The sequence below is a fragment of the Medicago sativa genome, chromosome 7 (assembly GCF_051527215.1).
Source record: "Medicago sativa cultivar Bolivia chromosome 7, Bolivia_mono, whole genome shotgun sequence".
In the NCBI taxonomy this organism is placed as follows: domain Eukaryota; kingdom Viridiplantae; phylum Streptophyta; class Magnoliopsida; order Fabales; family Fabaceae; genus Medicago; species Medicago sativa.
Genome location: NC_140755.1, coordinates 55,445,912 through 55,454,446, shown reverse-complemented (window position 1 = coordinate 55,454,446; position 8,535 = coordinate 55,445,912). Strand labels below are relative to the sequence as shown.

General features: G+C 34.7%; 1 pseudogene; it reads right to left on the bottom strand.

Moving 5' to 3' along the window:
• Positions 1 to 3,278: 3,278 nt before the first annotated feature.
• LOC146906892 (uncharacterized) lies at positions 3,279 to 8,022 on the bottom strand (annotated as a pseudogene).
• Positions 8,023 to 8,535: the final 513 nt, after the last annotated feature.

The window sequence follows — 8,535 nt, the reverse complement described above, 5'->3', positions numbered from 1 at the left end:
CAAGACGTTATGGTCTCCCTTCTTCCCCCCCTCCGAACTACCCTCCGCGCCAACACCCTCCGCAGCACCCGTCTTCTTCCCCACAATACCAGCTGACCAACCAAAGCGTGCCACTTTGGCCATAACGCGAAATTTTTTAAAACATACATCATTCACCACTTTCAATAACTGTTCAACATCTTTCACCTTCGAAAATCTTACAAAACCATAAATCTCTCCATTCACATTCCGTTTACTAGGAACCACGACATCCTCAAGTAGATCACACACTTCAAAACATTTCCTTAAATAAAAATCCGATAATTATGCCGGAAAATTTGTAAAATAGAAAAGTGATAAACCGTTTATACTGAGAACTAGAATGTGCTTCCTCCTTCTCATCTCCAGCCGTGCGCGACTGCCCTTGGTGAGTAGCTGCAACCGCACGGCTTCTAACCTCCCCACGACGCGGTTTTGTTGAAGATGACCGTTGCTGATTGTGCCCTCCTGCCGAATAAGACAGAAACTGATCGCCCCTTGCATCAGCTCCCATTCGTGAAACCTACCTAACCCTAGACCTAGACCGCATATTACTATAACCAGTCAATCCTCTGTGCCGCTTACTCTCCAGTTGTCTGTCCTGACCTCGATCCTCCTGTCGCAACGCTTTCCCACGTTGTGGTCTCACATCATGCCAATCATCCCATCCCTTCTCGTTTGTGGCACCCTTATTGGAACCCTTCCCCTGTTGGACCTCTCCTTCGGAAAATAGTACTAGTGGGAGTACCTTTAGTGGTGCCAAGGATCATCGCCTCTCTCTATACCTCTCATTTTTCCTGATAATTTTTTATTACTTATTTTACTAATATCTTTGTCATATTTGATGTAGCTTTTACATGAACTATTTATTTATTGATGTTTTTGTTATATATACACATTACTTTATTAAAAAAAACTAAAATTTAGTTGTGCATCGGTATCCTTAAACAAAACTAGTTCAAAATTTAAATATATTTTAAAGGGTCATGCTAACCGATGCCCCCGGGGCACTGGTTAAGGATACCAAATAAGGAAGTTAATACTAAAAACTGAAACTTTTTTTACTTTTTATGGATTGATTACACAATTTTTAATGCAATAAATGCTACATAATTTCTTTTTTAGTATCCTTAACCAGTGCCCCGGGGGCACCGGTTAGCATTTCCCTAGTTAAATATAAGAAATGTCATGCCATGATTAGCTGATTAATAGACATCCCACTACACTTATGAAAAGCATTATAAGGAGAAATGAGCAAATTAAGGGAAATAGCTGCATCTTTCTAAAAAAAATTGGCTTAATTGCATGTTTGGTCCCTTATGTTTATTTTAGTTTTCAAGTTGGTCCCTTACGTTTTGAAAGTTTCAAGTTGGTCCCTTACGTTTTAAAAGTTTTCAAGTTGGTCCCTTACGTTTTGAAAGTTTCAAGTTGGTCCCTTATGTTTATTATAGTTTTCAAGTTGGTCCCTTAGGTTTATTTTAGTTTTCAAGTCGGTCCAAAACATAAGGGACCAACTTGAAATCTAAAATAAACATAAGGGACCAACTTGAAAACTAAAATAAACATAAGGGACCAACTTGAAAACTAAAATAAACATAAGGGACTAACTTGAAACTTTCAAAACGTAAGGGACCAACTTGAAAACTAAAATAAACGTATGGGACCAACTTGAAACTTTCAAAACATAAGGGACCAACTTGAAAACTAAAATAAACATAAGGGACCAAACATGCAATTAAGCCAAAAAAATTCTTCCCTTCATAAATGTGAAAATCAAGCAAGCATATTGCACAAATCTCAGCTATATGTACCTTTCTAAAACATTATCCAAAGCATTATAAAGCTTTGCTGTAGGAAAAGAGCATGTTCTATTTTGTTCAAGAGATTAGGAAAACAACATTATAATTAACATGATACTAATTGGAACCAATGAAGGAACCAACAATGTGCAGATTAACGTTACATAATAGTTAGGTTTATAAAAGAGACCGACAGTGTCATAGACTTACCAAAACAGGATTTTTGCCAATATTTACATCAGACAAAATGAGCAAAACAAATGGCATCCCAAGGTCAAGATAGATTAGGATTACGTCCAAGCGATACGCCAAAATAGTAGAAGGTCAAATAGTTCAGCAACAAAGATATACTTTGGAACAACTCGAACGTGCAAGTTCTTCGGTGACTTTTCGAGATCAAAAATAAGCTTACCACCTTCTTCCATCACACGTTTTCTGCAGAAATTGAATCAGTGCCCACCCAAGTATTTTTCATAGCTTGCTCTTTCGGCGGTAATGAGGCGACACTTATACTTTCTCTGTGTTTGGTCATCAATGAAGGTGATTGTTTTGTGCTTTCCTTTTAGAATTGTTCTTGACACCTCGTTTGGGAAATGCTAAACAGGGAAATAACTACAATATTAGTCTACATATTTTTAAAATGTATAATATGTATACGCTTTCCTTTCAGAATGGATAAGATGTATGCAAAATAGTTACATATAATTTATAAAATGAAGGTAGCATAACTGATTTTAAGCTAACGAAAATATACCATAACTTGTAATTTATCTTCCAATTATCTTCCTATAAAGTCTAGATAAATGCATGCATGTGGATTATATGTACCCCGTTGACCAATTAACATTGTTCAAACAAATGGAAATTAAGTATCACTCCCGCGTATACATCTATAGCTAGCACCATTTGACTTTGATGCCTTCGGACATTTAGTGCAACTTTCATAAAACCATCCAAACTGGTTAAGATTGAGTTTAGTTGTCTTCCCAATAGACATGCAATATGTATCCTAACACAAATTATGCAAATGAAATAAAGAATAAATGTATTTTTAATCTGTGCGTATAAAAATTCAAAGCATGTTTATGCATAAAAAAGCAGACCTTGACTAAGTTTCTAAATTCAGCAATTGGCCTAACTTGAGACAAATTGGAAAAATCGTTGTACGAAGTACGTTGAGAAGAAGTTGATCCCTGACTTAAGTTCTGACTGAAGCTTTGACTCTGAGCTTGAGAAATGTTAAGGTCACGACAACTATTCAAGAAACATGGTTAGATAACAATCAAATCAGATTGTGAAATAATAAGTTACTCTGACACTGTATTGTGAAATCATAATGCAAACTAACTAAGTCTTAAACTTCTCAACAACCGGATGGTGTAGGTTGATGAGCAGCCTCGAACCTGACCAATTGTTACATATATTTGGCTTGCCATTGTCTACAAAATGGAAGCAAAGAACTCAAGGTAAATAGACGGTACATGATAAAGCTAGAGAGTATTTTTCCCATAGTGTTACATCAAACATATTTTCACTACATAAGGAAAGACATCTTTCAGATCATTATCAAACCTATAGAAAATCCTATCATCTGATGCTGACAAATCAGAAAATGATACCTTTCATCTCTCAACACAATGTTCGTACACGGTTTCTTTCCAGTTCCAATTGGCGTTGTCTTGACAATCTCATGAAGAAGCCCGATGATTTCTTAAAAAAAAAAATACATCTATAAGAACCTTATAATCGGAGAAAACACTGAAATAAATTAAAGCACATAACTATACCATATAAAACGTCAGTTTTAAATTTTCCATCTTGAATTTCCTTAAATGACTTAAAGCGAAATTCATGAGTAGGAATGTTAGTTAACCTGTCATCCTTCTGCACCTTTGTACCAGAACCAAAAACAACCTTAAAACGATGGTCAACGGGCTTAAATGCAATGTCATTATTAAACACATGACAATTATACAAAGTATAAGTCTTGTTTTCCTCGATCAAATCCTTTCAATGCTCCAATTCTCTATATCGAACTATTAAATGAACTCAATCACCCTAAATTTGAGAAAGAAACCAAAAAACATAAATAAATCAAAATGTTCACTAATAAGCAACATTGATAAATCATAAAGAAAATTACAACAAAACTTAGCTAACTCCTCTAACCTTTGCATCACAAATAATGAGATCCATATTGTTATACCCTAATTTTGGACCTAAAAATACTTGTTCAATTCTTCTTTTCTTGCATTTCAAGTCATTTGAACTGTCTCTGATAAATTACATCTTTCTCTGCATTTTATTTCAATGTTATTTGCAAAATTCACATAAAAGGGCATTTTAGTCATTTCCTATGTCAAAATTTCTTTCAGTCTTTTAAAAAATTGTTTGAGTCCTTTCAAATAGTTTGAATAAGTCTTTGTTTCAATCTCATGTCAAAATCCATTCCAAAAATATCATTTGAGTCATTTTTGAGTCAGTTTAGCCCCTAGGGGCATTTTAGTCTTTTCATGTGTTAAAACCCTGTTTAAATTCTAAAGATTGTCTCTGAGTCTTTTAATTCGCTTGTATAAACTCTTGCTTTAATCCCTTGTTAAAAAATCATTTTAAAATTGCATTTGAAGTCATTATGAGTCAGTTTTGCCCCTAGGGGCATTTTAGTCTTTTCAAGTGTCAAAACTCTGTTCAAATCTTAAAAATTGTCTCTGAGTCTTTCAAATTGGTTTAAATAAACTTTTGCTTCAATTCTCTGTTAAAAATCCATTTTAAAATTTGCATCTGAGTCATTTTTAGTCGTTTTAGCCCCAGGGGCATTTTGGTCATTTCACACGAAATTTCGGCAGAGAGAGGTTACTTTAAAGTACCTCATTTAAGCCATTGGTTCATTTTATTCCGTTTTGTCAATTTTAATCGTTTCACTTTACGTTTATTTCAAATTCCATTTTTTTTAATTCAATTTTATTATTATTATTCTTTTTTTCATTTTTAGCCCTAAAATTTCCAAGAATTGCGTCCAAGTCCTTTTTAGTTTCAAATTTTATTTTAAAGTCTTTTTTTTATTATTTCGAATTTTTTTTTTTTTTACAAGTGCAGATTAGTCTTTTTTAAATTTACAGGTTGGTCCTTTTAGTTTTTGAAATTGCAGAAAGGCCCATGTCCAAATCTCAGTCCAAGTCATCAGTCCAGTACAGGTGTCAAGGGCTTATTGGATCAGAAGTTACAAGCTGGCCTATAAATACCAGCCAACTCATCACATGTGTCAGAAGAATACCATTCATCACGCGCCAACTCACAAACAGATTCCATCTTTTCGTTTCCCAGAAAAATGGATCAAAATCACAAACTCATATGAACCTCAAGAACATTCATCAAGAACTAAAACCCTAACCGTTTTCCAGCAACACAATTCAACAAAAATTCGTGCCAAATTCATCATCAAATACACACTTCAATAACAAATCCCACAAAAAACCAATCAAACAGTTTCAATTTCTCAATTGATTGAGAATTATTTCGATTCTCAGAATATCTTCGACGAAGACTTCATCATCGAATCGTTGCCTTCTCCCTGCAATTTGAACCCTAGGGTGATCACAGGAAGAAGATCGAGGAAGAGTAGAAGAGGGATCGAATTCGAAGTGAACCAAAGAGGAAGAAGACGAACAACGTCGAGGCACTTACCAGAAGCTCAGGGAGAATCCGAGGAAGTTTTCATCATCTTCTCACTCGAATTTTCATTCAAAATCAGGTAAGCATATGAATCCCTCTCACTATTGTGTTCAAATCATCATCGAAGAATCCACAATCAAAATAAACGGTGAAACAAGATAGATCAACAAGTCCTAAGACATGTTCATTCGAAAAACTGAAAAGCTTGAAAAGATTCGAAGTTCGAAACCCTAAAACGTAGATCTGCGATGAATCATCGTTTATTTTGTAAAATTATATGTGAATTTGCAATCAGCATGAAAAATGATATAGATTAGGGTTTCGAATTGACGAACGGTGAGAACACCAAGTAAACCTTGATTTTCGAAGAATATGCAAAAGGAATGGACGGAGTCCGTCGTTCTCATCGGAGAAGACGACGATTCCGTCGTTCTAGAAGGTTTGCAAGGTGTTCATCACCTTCCTCCTGTTCAATGGCGCCGTTAGGGTTGCATGTCGGAGAGAAGAGAGAACGAGAGAGATGAGAAGGGAAGAAAGAGAAAAAGTGGTTTGAAATGAAAATAAACTGGCTCCTAAACTTTTATAGGGAGTGAACCAGACCGGTTCACCCGAACCAACCTGGTTCACGCCCCAAACCGTCTTCTCTTCCTTTTCTAACCGTTGGATCTGCTTTCCAATGATGTGTACGTCCAAGATTTCGTGTTTCCATGCACCTTACCATGTTTAGCATGTGCCACGCACTCTCAACCCTTGGATTTAGGGTTTGAGAAGGAGCTGGGTTGATCTGAGGGCTACGAAGTAGTTGGATCACCCAGATCCAACTCAAATCCTTGGGCTTGGGCCTGTGATTGCTGGATTTCGTTTCCTTGCTAGTTCCTTGCTATTTTACACTCTGTTTAGGCTTTTTACACCCCTGATCATGCTCAAACTTGTCTAGAAAATTCTATAAAAATTTGTGTATGTCTCTTGTCAATTTTGTGATGTTTTTATGCAATTTGCTTGCTGAAAATCTTACTGGAAAATATTAGTACATTCTTTTGCTTTTATTTCTTGATTTTATACAAAATTTTATAAAAAGAAATCGTCTAATCTCTTTTCAAACTCTTGATACTTTGTTTGTGGCACATGTTTTGTGATTCTTGTTTTTTTTAGATATTCTTTGTATATAATCTTGCTGCATGAGTGTGAATCTTGGGTAGTTACTTGCCTTGCAAGTTATGTCTATAAATAAATAGTGCAAAAAAATGTCTAAGTTCACTTGTAGATATAGGGTTCATCACATGGCTTTAATTCCCATTTTAAGAACAGGATATATACCTTTAAAAATGTATAAGGCTATGAGAGTTATGGGCTATGTGATGCTTGGGTGAATCTTTGATCATATTTTGCACTTGTCTTGGTTTATTTTGTGTTAGATTCCATGCTCCTATTATAGTACTTTTCTTGCCTTATTTTTTCTTCATATTATCATGTGCTACTAACCATTTTCTTGTGTTTCATGTTTCATACATCATGAGCATACTCTCCATCCCACTTTCTCATCTCATCTCTTTACATTTCTATTGCTTTTAATTCATTGGTGTGGGGTTAAGTTCTCACAAGGAAGTAGTGTGTATGTAGGTGAAGGATGTAATATGGACTATGGACTCTAATAATGTACACCGACACAAGCACCGACACATGCACACACATCACTTTAGGTATATAGCTAGAATATGCATGTTTAGATGTATGTTTAGGATTGTATGTTTAGATGAATGTTTAGGCTTTATACTTAGAAAAATCAATTTTCTAAAAAATATGAACAACTTCACTCAAATCATTTTCTTAACAAACCTTGGGATCAAAATCCCATTGAATTTCCCCTTTCATTTTCTTAAGCAAAATCTTAAAGAATTTTAATAATACTTAGACTACATTTTGCAAAACAACTAATTCCACCTCACCTTTTTCCAAATCTCATGCCCTTGAGGCCTCTTTCTATTCTTCAAATTCCAATTTTCAAACTTAAAATCAACCAATAAAAACAAAAACATTTTTGGACGAGAACTACGGTGGATTTGATCCCTTAAACGGGTACGTAGGCAAGGAACAAAATTCCTTCAATTCAAATAAAACAAAAATTCAAACACATTCTTCTCCCTCCAATTCCTCACTTAGTAAACTTTCAGGTGTAAATATCATTTTCAAATAGCACTTAAAAATAAAGCGCGCGCGTAGAAATTAAAGACGGTTCCTATAGGATACTATAGTCGTTATGGGTGCCTAACACCTTCCCGTAGCGAAAACAACTCTCGGACCTCGATTCTCAAGGGTTTTGCTTATTTTTTCCCTTCCCAAGAAAAAAATGAGATATCACCGGTTTAAAAGGTTCAAACGTAATCAATGTTTCACACCCGAAAACCAAGATAAAACACATATGTTGGTTCTCATTACTACCAGTCACAATCCAAGAATCAAGCACTCTAAATACTATTTGCCAAATGTCTAAAGCATTTTTGAGATCATTAATGTAGTCATAATCCCTTGACATTGAAAGCCCTATATAGAAATACAACAATACATCATTTAAAGCACATCTTGTGCTAGGAAGGCCCTTTTGTTGTGGTAATATAATTCATTTTAGCCTCTTCAAAAAAAAACAATACATCATTTAATTTTATTCCCTTTGTTCATTCTGATATCGAAAGAAGCTAACATATTTCTGTGTGATCAGTTTTTGTAACATCAAATCAATCTGATCTTAAATGCACAAATTTTTGTATCATCAACTTTCTGGACCTGAATGATATAAAACAAATTTACACCAATCAACTTTCGTACAACTCAATGATATAAGAAAGAATAAACCAAATATGAAAATTGTTACAGTTTTAGGAATACTCACAAAATCAAACAACTAATAAAGGTTATTTATCATCAACTTGGAAATTTAATGCCACATGTTAAAATATTAGTTGTATTAGATCTTTAGCACCACCCAAATTCGAATCACCAAAATAATGACATCAATCATGATATACTAATATGATAACCCACATGCATC